General features: G+C 37.6%; 1 pseudogene; it reads right to left on the reverse strand.

The window, feature by feature from the left end:
- Positions 1–9,941: 9,941 nt before the first annotated feature.
- Positions 9,942–10,448, reverse strand: LOC129683946 (60S ribosomal protein L11-like; annotated as a pseudogene).
- Between the last annotated feature and the right edge of the window lie 1,842 nt (positions 10,449–12,290).

Raw genomic sequence — 12,290 nt, forward strand, 5'->3', positions numbered from 1 at the left:
TTATAGGTTGTGGGTTTACTTGGATAGATGGTTGTTAAAAATTAAGCTGATTTTAGTGGTTGTAGATTCTCCATCAATAAACGCGACTTCACTAGTACTGACTATTAAGCTATGTTTAGGACCAGGCATAACTTCTCTCTGGTTGTGCAGGTTCCATATTCAGTTGGAGTTGTTGGCTGCCACCAAGGTATGCATGCCACTACTGTACCCTCAGGGTATCCTACCATGCTGGTTATTGATGTGTTTCATAAGAGCCATAGCTAAGTAGGACTGTTGTTTGACACCCTTCTTTGAAAGCTTCCAAGTGCCTTTTGGTATGATGACTGCTAGTTCTGAGAGATGGTACAATTAGGTCAGTTCCCCTTCAGGGGCTTTGAGTGCTACTTTTAAAGTGTATTTATTGTGTCTTAAGTAATATAAACTCATCTTCCAAAGTCTAAAAAGTGCAAAAACAAACAAACGAAAAACAATAGCAATAAGCTGTATGATTTGCCAGTCTCTTGACAGCTATGGCCAACAACTCAAAAGAAGGATTCTCTTGTTTGGTATTGAGTTTTTTTGTCAGCTGTTCCTTGGCTCTTCTCAGAGAAAGTAGCCTCAACACAGAAAATACAAGCTGATTAAACTATATATGCACCTTTATACACAGAATTACATTTATTATAAATTTATCTTGAAGTAATAGTTAATAGTGAGATTTCTTATGATTATTTGAGACACTCTTTTTGTTATTTTACTCACCTACCTCCTTCATTTGTTTTTACCTCCTTCTCCTGTCACTAAAGATCCTCCTTCCCATTTCTACAACTGTACCCAGCAATTTCCCAACTGTTTCCTCTTTCATGCCTGCTTGTTAAAGCTGAGATATTAATTCCAGTGTTTGTATTGTAACCATCTCTGAATCTTTTGTTTTTAGCACCAAATAATTCATGGATCTGGGGTATAAATTTTATCTTATCTTTCATTCTTAAATTTTGTCATGAGGCCCAGTGCACAGGAGTATACAGAAAATGTTTGCTTATGAATAAGTACAATCTTTTATCTCTTACATAGTAGCTAAAATCACAGGTCATTATATACACCTTTCTCATCTTCCTCCTTTCCTATTATAATTCAAAAATAGGCCAGCCACATTTCTGTTTTCTTGGATATTCATTTTTCTTGTCTTTTTTCTTAGTCTCATATTATATAACAGCTATAAAACATATACATGTGTGTTGTAATGCATAGTACCATGAATGTTTAGTTAAAAAAATATTGGGTGGAGGAGGCTCTAATTAGTATTTTCAGTTTACGTCATATCTCACCCAAGGGAAGTGTAATGTATTTCAATGGATAGTGATCTCACCTCAACTATTTTGTTACTTTTTAAAGTCAAGCATCAATATGCAGTTTTCCCACTATCTTGACACAAAAATCAACACCTTTACCTTAAGAGCAATGTGTTCTGAGGATAAAATGTACTCTAACAGAAACCTTTGACAGACAGACTTTTACTTAGGAGGAGAGTAAAGAGATAAAAGCTGGACTTAGTTATCATAGCCTGAGGCGCCTCATTAACAGGTGCTATGCAGAAAGATCTGCCATGGTCTTCCGTGGTTGATGACTGATTAATGAAAAATCCACGGATGAGAATGAGTCTTCTCCAAACACATCGGGATGGGTTTTGTGTTCTCTACCTGCGGCTTAACCTAGTTTACAGTAAGCTAATTTTTGCCCTCAGGTTATTTTTGGAAGTATGATGACTATAGTTTTTAAATTTTTAATTAAATGGGCAAAATAAAAAGAGATCTTTCCTATTATCCATCCACAATCTCTGAGATTTTTCTGAATAGATGAACTGGGACATTCACCATTTAGGCAGTTCCTCTGACATGAAGTTATAATCCAGAAAGACCTGAAGACAGCTTTTAGAGATACCTGACCCATGTATCAGAGGGTGAGTGACTGTAACAAAGCATAAAAACATCAGGCACACTGAGGCCAAGATGTTCTAGGTACCCTGTGGTCATTGCTTTCTTTAAAACAACTGGTGGAGGTGTGATAAACAAAGCAGTTTGGACCTTTCTCCGGGAAATGTCCACAGGTCAATTTTTCAGAATAGTTTAATGTAACCAACAACAGACTTGTCCTACTCATCAACCTAAAATCTTGCTGTCCTGGTGCCATCAAGGGTTGTACAGACATTTTTTTAGTTAAAAATAATCACTACTTAGACAATGGTAAAGCATGATGTGTTATGATCTTAGAGGTTTAGACATGCAGACTTTACATGTTACCAAGTTAATAATTAGACATTAAAGTAATAAATTAGATTTGTTAAAAGAATACATCAGTGCAGTTAATTGGAAGTAAAATAACAATGTCAACTTATTCAGTAATATCTTATTTTACCTTAGAATGAGTGAAACAATGGAGGAATTTTGTTTTTTACAGTCTGTGTGTTGTTCTAAAGAAAGGTTTGGCTGAGAGGGCAAGCTGATCTGAATGGTCTGTTGAGCCCACCACCAAGCTGAGCTGTATGTCAGCTTATAGAGAGAAGATTTCAGAAAACAATGTGGGGAAAAGCTACCGGTTTTCTTTCCATGGTTTCTCTTCATATAGATTTTTTTTTTTAATCTTGGGAAAACATTTGTAGCCCTGCTGCCTGCAAAAGTGATGTTTGAATGTATTCTGCAGAACTTGCAAAGCTCGTAACTCATAAAATATTCCTGAAGTTGGCAAGTTTCATGAGATGAAAGGTTCACACAGCTCTAACAAGGAACTAAAAAGAAGACTGGAGTAACAGGCACAGCACAGTAGTTTAAAGCCTCTTGCTGAATACCAAACTGCATTTGGGATTCTTATCATGAACCATGGAAGATAACACACCCACCCTGCTTTTCCTTCAGTGCCGTGTTTACTTAAAAACTCTATCTACAGAATAATTAAAAAGATGAACAGAACATAGCTCTTTACTTTCTTCTTTTTCTTAAAAAGAATTTAAGGTTTGCTCATGAAGAGTATTTTCACATTTATATTTAGCTTCTTTTGCTCTAGCTTGCAAAATAGGTCTCTGGTTTCTGCCAGCACTTGTAACCAAGGAGAATGATTACCACATGCAGGTGTCACTGATTGGTTGGAATTGAAAGCTGCACAGATTGACTAGCAGGACGGAACTCATCTCTCTGCTCTCTAATCTTTGTTGCTTCTGCCAAATGCCATCAGAGAACAATCATGTCAGTTGTGACTGACAGTATAGCTAACAAGAAATATCACTACCACTATATCGTGAATGCTTGGGGAAATATAAATATTATGTATATATTTGTTGTATATAGTCAGTGAGTAAAATTATCTTTAACTTGTATATATGCGTTGAAGTTTTTTGTTTTTATTTTCCAAAATAAAAATATAATTACCCCATTTCTCCTCTTTCCTTTTCTCTGTCAAACCTCTCCTATGTATTTTCTTCACCTTGCTGTTTCTCAGATTATTGACTTCTTTTTCTTTATTTGTTCGTGTGTGCATATTCACAAAGTTATGAATACAACATGTCCTTATAATGTTACTTGTATGTACATGATTCAAGAGCAGAAAGTTTAGTAATAGATCATCCATTATGCAGTTTTTCCTTCTCCTGCTCTTAGCTTTCTTTAGTTGCCTTTCATGCTTCCTCTAGGGATAGGGACTTGTAAAGTTTCCACACTTCCGTGTTAAGATGTTTATCGTTATTACCACTGTTCATGTCTTGTTTATGCAGCCATTGTTTTGTTGGAACGTCATAGGTTATATTGCTGACATTTCTAGGAGAATCAACTTCACAGCAGGATTCCTGTTCCTCTGGTTCTTATAATCTTTCCACCCTTCTTCTTAAATGTTCCCAAGCCAGCACTGTAGGTGGATCAGTTCTTGAATGGCACAAAGAACATATACACAATGAAATACTACTCAGATAGAAACAGAATGAAAGTCATGAAATTTAAAAGCAAATGTGTGGATCTGGAAAAGGTTATACTGAGTGAAGTAAATCAGACTCAAAGAAACAAATGCCCCATGTTCTCTTTGCATTTTGGTCTCTTGTGACTTTCTGCAGTAGTCTCCATCTGTTACAAAGAGGTTTATTTAATGAGGAGAGCTACACATTTCTGTGTGTATAAGGATAAATATTTAGACTGGAGCTGGTAATCATTTCCTCACTATCTCTTTGTAGTTGGCTGGGTTTCCAGTACCAGCCATTGTTTCCCTACTATTGAGCAGGCCTTAATTACACATAGAGAGCTGTTGGTTACTGCCATGGTGTGTGTGTGTGTGAGTGTGTGTATACTATTGAAACCTTAGGGTTATTGTGACATACTGGTTATTGTTGTAGTTCATAAGTATCATAGCTGTTTAGGACTATTGTTTGCTTCAGCCATTATACAAGTTTCTGATACCATGAACACTAGTCCTCGAGAAGGAGGTTTTTCAGGTGAAATAAAGCTCAAGGGTCCATGGATCCTGTGCCTAAAGGGCATTATGATATTTTCAGTAACGAAAACTTACCTTGAACTTCTAGAAGACAATTGGAGTGGCAGCGATAGCCTATAGTATTCTTTTAGTCTTCTGGACTACCCTGGCCAACAGCTTGAAGGGAAGTTTTCCAGGCCTGGTGTTCTGATTTTATTGGGTAGTATTTTATCATTCTTATGGGGTGCTTAGTCAGGACAGATAGTAAATTTTTATTTAAGCTATATAGTATATGTCTATATATAGACTTTTATGTGTATATCTATATACATATGTAATTTTTCGTTAGATAATAAATTTCCTTATTCTTTTACCGCAATCTGTTATTTTACCCTCCTTTCTTCCCATTCTTCTTTATTGACATTCTCCCCTCCTTAATTAATGTAACTCACTATTAATTCCATTTCCCCTTTCAAATGGTTCATACCCTATTATTCCTCTTCATAATTCTCCTCCCACCAGAACCTTTCCCCACTTGCTTGGTTTCTGGAATTATGCCAGGTTTTATACTCACATCTGAAGATTTGGAAATAAAAGGCAAAATGAGTGAACATTTCAAATGCTGAACTATTTTCATTGTTTCCATCAGCCTTATGTGTCTTCTTTGGCATCAATCAGGCATTTAATTTTTCAGTTCATTTTATTTAAATACATTGAGCCACTTACTTTGTCCATTTTAAACTGAGTTATTTCATTAATTTTATGATTATTCTCTGAAATGTATTCATTAAGTAATTATTATTGAATAAATTTTATAGGATTAGTGTATTTTGTTGTGGTCAAAGCCTTGATGTTTCATATTGTTTGTATTTTTATGAACAGGTGTGGACTTCTTTTGTTACTTCTGTGTTTGATATGGAAACTATAGGCTGGAAAGAACACAGTATGTGGGTTGTTGGGTCTGATGGACAGATGTAGCTTAGATGTAATAAAATCTGGGGTACTCAGGGACTAGACTGGTCTGTCTAGTGTGCATCTTGGTCCAAGCCTAGAGTTTGGGTACAATAAGTAACAGGCTTGTAGGTTTTAGGCAGTAAACAGGTAATTGTGCTAATATCTAGACATTGGGGGTAGTAGAAGCAGGGATGGCAAGACTCGGTCAGGGCACTGAATCTGGGACTTGGGCAGGATCTGAGGGTTGTGGGATTCTTGAAGGGAAAGTTAAGTCATCCTATCCTGATATTAGATATTTAGCAGTTGGCTGGGCAGAGAGTTTTTATGTGGCATAAGAGGGTTCTGTAGGTTGTCATGTTCATAGTTATAAAATACCACTTAGAAATGCTTTTTGAGCTTACACAATGGATCAATTGTTAGGAAACTATTTTTCATTTTAATTTCTCAAACTACTTTGTAATTCTGTCTTGAGAAGTAATAGAGGTAAACTACCACCTCTCAAAGGAAAAGGCAGTACGATTTGTGTCACGAGGCTTTATTTTTTTCTTTTGTCATAAAATCCCTGCACATGTTTTAAATGCAAGTAAATTTTTAAAGTAATTTTCGTCTTTTTGTCATTATATGGTTTTCCACTTTAACATACCTTTTCAATGAATTAATCATTAATGAGATTCAATAAAGAAATAAGGCTTGTACTATGGAAATAAATCTACCTAAGACATATTTTTTAAAACAATATGACAAAGGAGGATCAATGGAACTGCATAGAAGACCCAGACATAAACCCACACACCTATGAATACTCGATTTTTGACAAAGATGCTAAAACCATTCAATGGAAAAAAGACAGCATCTTCAACAAATGGTGCTGGTCCAACTGGATGTCTACATGCAGAAAAATGAAAATAGATCCATATTTATCACCCTACACAAAACTAAAGCCCAAGTGGATCAAAGACCTCAACATAAAACCAGATACTCTAAATCTGTTAGAAGAAAGGGTGGGGAACAGCCTAGAACTCATTGGCACAGGAGACAACTTCCTGAGCCGAACATCAACAGCACAGGCTCTAAGAGCAACAATCAATAAATGGGACCTCATGAAACTGAAAAGCTTCTGTAAAACAAAGGACACCGTCATCAAAACAAAACGACTGCCTACAGATTGGGAAAGAATCTTCACTAACCCTTTATCTGACAGAGGACTAATATCCAGTATATACAAAGAAATAAAGAAGCTGAAAAGCAGCAAAACAAGTAATCCAATTAAAAAATGGGGAACAGAGATAAACAGAGAATTCTTGACAGAGGAATATCGAATGGCAGAGAAACACTTAAAGAAATGCGCAACCTCATTAGCCATCTGGGAAATGCAAATCAAAACAACTCTGAGATTTCACCTTACACCCATCAGAATGGCCAAGATGAAAAACTCAAGGGATAACACATGCTGGAGAGGTTGTGGAGAAAGGGGAACCCTTCTCCACTGCTGGTGGGAATGTAAACTGGTACAACCACTCTGGAAATCCATCTGGCGCTTTCTAAGACAATTAGGAATAGTGCTTCCACAGGACGCAGCTATACCACTGCTAGGTATATACCCAAACTTTGCTCAAGTACACAAAAGGGATACTTGCTCAACCATGTTTATAGCAGCTTTATTTGTAATAGCCAGAACCTGGAAACAACGCAGATGTCCATCAACAGAGGAATGGGTACAGAAATTGTGGTATTTTTACACAATGGAATACTACTCAGCAATCAAAAAGGAGGAAATCATGAAATTTGCAGGCAAATGGTGGAATCTAGAAAAGATCATTCTGAGTGAAATATCCCAGAAGGAGAAAGACAAACACAGTATATACTCACTTATATAGACCTATAAGATATGACAAACCTAATGAAACCTAAAAAAGATTATCAAGAGAGCGGACATGGGGTAAGATGATCAATCCTTGTTTAGAAAGACAGATGGGATGTACATTGAACGTATGACAGGAGTCTACTGAGCGCATCTGAAAGACTCTAACTAGCAGTGTTTTCAAAGCAGATACAAAGACTCATGATCAAACCTTCGGCAGAGTACAGGGAATCATATGAAAGAAGGGGAGTTAGTCTGATGGGGAAAGGATAGGAGCTCCACAAGGACCAAATACATCTGGGCACAGGGTCTTTTCTGTCGCGCGCGGCCTTTGCCGATAAGGATGACGCAACAACCGAGGATTTCTTCAGCAGCAAGTTTATTGAACAGCTCTTTCTTGCAGATGGTGAAGGACCCAAACCCCGGGTTGTGCTCTGCTTAAATAGCCAGCAGCGCGACCTGTCCGTCTGTAATTGGTGCTCCACACAAAACCTAATTAACATGTGATCTCCCATTGGAGGATCGCACAATCCTTCATTAGCATAAGGCGGCGCATGCGCAAATTGCGAAGCAATGCTGACAAGAAGCGCGAAAATGCTGGCAAGAAGAACCAGGAAGCAGGAAGCCGGCGCCATCTTGTAATGGCGGGAGCGGCTCCCGACACTTTTCAGAGACTGACATTCAACCAAGGACCATGTATGGATATAACCTAGAACCTCTTCTCAGATGTAGCCTGTGGCAGCTCAGTAACCAATTGGTTTCCTGTAGTGAGGGGAACAAGGACTATTTCTAACAGGAACTCAATGACTGGCTCTTTGGCCTCCCCACCCCCCAAGGGAGGAGCAGTCCTGTTAGGCCACAGAGGAGGGCTTTGCAGCCAGTCCTGAAGATACCTGATAAAATAGGATTGGATGAATGGGGAGGAGGTCCCCCCTATTAGTGGACTTGGCAAGGGGTACGGTGGAGATGAGGGAGGGAGGGTGGGATTGGGAGGGAATGAGGGGTCGGGACACGGCTGGGATACAGAGTTAATAAAATGTAACTGATAAGAAAAAAATTAAATTAAATTAAAAAAACAATATGACAGAAGTGAAAGCTATATTTTTATCTCAGAACAGATAAAGCATACGCACATTCGTTTACCTAAAAAATACAAAAACAAAAGCAAAAACAAACAAAAACAAATTTACTGAAAACAAAAAAGCTTTACTTATAATTGCAGTTACCTCAAGTGATTCTACCCTTAGTAGAATTTTGTTTGAAAAATTGAATGCTATTTAAGAATAATTCTGAGTATCAAAGAAGAGCAACTGTCCTCCTACAGGGAACCCATACCTAGCTACCTGGAACTCTGCTCCCACGGCCCCACCTGCAAGATGCCCTGCATCAATTAGGGACCCTGACTTTTCCTGCTTGGATCCACCTGAGTTTTCTGCACCAGGAGCTAAATCAGCACAGTTTTCTTCGCCCTGCTTCTCCTCCTGAGGTACATATAACATACACTACCGGAAAAGCAGCAGCTAGGTATCTATCAAGGACTCAGACATCTACCCCACCCAACCACAGCTTCTAGGAATTTTTCTTCAGAAGCTCAAGCATGCACAGTCTCGGAAAGCAAATAGGAGACCTAGCTTGTCCTATTCAATAGTCTTCTCACTGCCCTGTATGCTGTCTCAGACCTTCCTGTCCAGGTTAATAGAGATAAATGGCATCTCAACCCTGCAACAACTTTGGATCTCCTAAATATTTTGTAACCTACATTGAAAGAAGAAAGGCAAATTAACAAAAACAAACAAACCAGAAGCAAAACCAAAAGAAAAGGGTAAAACCAACACACTATTTCAGGTGCACAAGTCCCAGTACACAAATAGAAACATCAAAACCAAGCCCACATTTCTCCTACACAGATTACTAATTCCATAGTAAAGGTGGCTAAGGAAAAAAAAACACAGAATTGATTTGAGTTTCTCTCAATTTAAGTTGATGTCTTCTGTTGGCTTGCTGTAAACTGCCTTTATTAGAGTGAAATATGCCCTTTATTTCCCTTCTCTCTCCAGGACTTTTATCATGAAGGGGTGTTAGACTTTGTTGAAGGCCTTTCTGTATCCAATGAAATGATCATGTGGTTTTTGTCTCTCAGTTTGTCTATATAGTAGAATGTATTTGCTTTACATGCATTGAACTATCCATGCATCTCTGGAATGCATCCTTCTTGATCATGGTGGATAAAGTTGGTATATTCTTGGACTCAGTCTGCACATATTTTATTGAAAATTTATGAATCTATATTCATAAGTAAAATTGGTCTATAATTATCTTTTCTCTTGGGTCTTTATGTGATTTAGGTATTTGAGAAAAATGTGGCCTTTTCAAATGAATTGAGCAACATTCCTTCTATTTCTGCAATTCTGGTAAAATTCTTTGTTAAACAATTTTGCCCTGAACTTTTTGTTGTTTTGAGAATTTTAGTGACTATTGCTCTTTCACTATGGGTTTAAGGTCTGTTTAAGTTGTTTAGCTGATTTGATTTAAGTCAGCAGGTATATATATATATATATGTATATATATATATATATATATATTCATTTCTTTTAGGTTTTCCACTCTAGCAAAGTACAGAATTTTAAAGTATGCTCTTATGATTTTTTAAATTTCCTTTTTTTTTCTGAGAAACTTTTGTTGACCTTTTGGATAAAGTTTATTTGCCAAAAAGTATGATCCTATCATACTTCCGCTCGAACCAGCACATGGCCTCCTCTTTGTTGATTCTGTGCTTGGCCCCAATGTACCTGTCCTGTGCTTCTTGTCTGCTATGCTGAAACCTGGCGGACCCAGAACCACATAGAAGTACAGGCCATAGATGCCAATGCTCAGGTCATATACAATGCCCAGATCAATGTGATCTTGAATGCTAAAACCAATCTGAGAAGTTATATTTCCATAACTCATACTCCTGAACCTTCAGACCTTTCTCCAGAATTTCTTCAGCCTTGACTCTAAGAACTGTGAACTGAACAACAATCTTTTCATTTCTCCTGATGCCAAAGGACCTGATGGTGTAGCTGGCTTTGGAAAACCCAGGTGTCTGGCCTGTGAGGTGCTCCGCCACCTTGGCTGCCCGAGTCAGTCAGTCTCCACTCTCTCCCACACAGATACCGTGGTAGAGCTTGCAGATGTGAAGTTCCTGCATGGGGGTCTCTTTTTCACCTCGATATATTTTTTCACTGTCTGTTGTTGCTGCCCTTTTATCTCTAATTTTGTTGATTTGGATCTTCTTTCTCCACTGTTTACTAAATTTGAATAATGGTTTGTCAATCTCATTGATTTCATCAAAGAACCAACTCTTTGTTTCTTTTTTTCTTCACCAATATTTCAACACAATTTTTCAAAGATCTTGAAGGGGAAACTTTTTGCTTCATATGGAAACACAAAACCTTCAGGATAGTTAAAACAATTCTAAATAATGAAAGAACTGCTGGAGGTATCACCATCTTCAGTCAGAGATTGTTACACTAAAACCAACATTGTAATGGCACAAACAGACATATGATCAGTGAAACCAAATTGAAGACCCTGAAATAAATCCACACACAAAGCAGCCAGAAATACATGCTGGAAAAAGACATCTTCAAAAAGTTGTGCTGGTCACACTGGGTGGCTGCATGTAGAAGAATCCAAAAAGAGCCATACTTTCCACCTTACACAAAATTAACTCCAAATTGTTCAAAGACTTCAACATAAAACCAGATATACTGAACCTGATAGAACAAAAAGTGAGAGATTCTCATTGAAGAAACAAACTAATTTTATGGATAGGCCACATACCCAACAGTAAATGGCCAACCACAAACTAGCTCAGTGGTGTCTTTGGGGAGTCCTAAGTTTCATTGTGTTAAGATGTAATTTTTTTAAAATTATCTTTTCCATTTATTTATTTATTTATTTATTTATTTATTTATTTATTTATTTATTTATTTATTTATTATATTTGTTTCAGTTTGTATCCTTCCCTCATCCTTACAAATTCCGCCCTCTCTCCTTCATTTCTTACCATACCCCTTCCCAAGTCCACTGATAGGGGAGGTCCTCCTTCCCTTCCCTTTGAACCTAGCCTATCAGGTCTCCTCAGGACTGGATGCAATGTCTTCCTCTGTAGCCTGGTAAGGGTGATCTCCCCTCAGAGGCAGGTGATCAAAGAGCCAGCCACTGAGTTCATGTCAGAGATAGTCCCTGTTCCCATTACTAGGGTACCCACTTGGACACTGAGCTGCCATGGGCTACATCTGTGCAGAGGTTCTAGTTTATCCCCATGCATGGTCCTTGGTTGGAGTATCAGTCTCTGAAAAAAACCCTTTGACCAGATTATTGGTTCTGTTGCTCTCCTTGTGGAGCTCCTGTCCTCTCCAAGTTTTTCTATCTCCCCCTACTTTCATAAGATTCCCTGCACTCTGCCCAAAGTTTGGCTATGAGTCTCAACATCTTCTTTGATACCATGCTGGGTAAAGTGTTTCAGAGGCTTCTGTGGCAGACTCCTGCCCTGTTTCCTGTTTTCTCCCTCCCTCTTCTGATGTCAGTCCAGTTTGCCTTTCTTAGCCAGGGTCCTCCTGCTTAATTTCTTTAAAGTATACAAATTTTTGTGTGTTTATCCTATGTTACATCTCTAATATCCATTTATAAGTGAGTATATAACCATGTGTGGTTTTTTGCTTCTGGGATAACTCACTCAGGATGATATTTTCCAGTTCCCACCATTTGCCTGCAAATTTCATGATTTCCTTGTTTTTAATTGCTGAGAAGTATCTTTTAAAATTTTTATTTCTATTTATTTTAGTTTATTTATTTCTTCCCCTCTTACCCTACAGGTCCTCAGTATAATAATAATAATAATAATAATAATAATAATAATAATAATAATAATTATATATATATGTATATGTATATGGCTTCTTTTGTGTTTTGTGAGATTCCTAAGTGTATGAACCAGAGCATCTTTTAGTGTATATCAATTTCTTGTGTCTTTTTCTTGTACCCACTTTCTTCCATTTGT

Source organism: Psammomys obesus, unplaced genomic scaffold (assembly GCF_907164565.1).
Source record: "Psammomys obesus unplaced genomic scaffold, mPsaObe1.curated_primary_1811, whole genome shotgun sequence".
Lineage (NCBI taxonomy): Eukaryota > Metazoa > Chordata > Mammalia > Rodentia > Muridae > Psammomys > Psammomys obesus.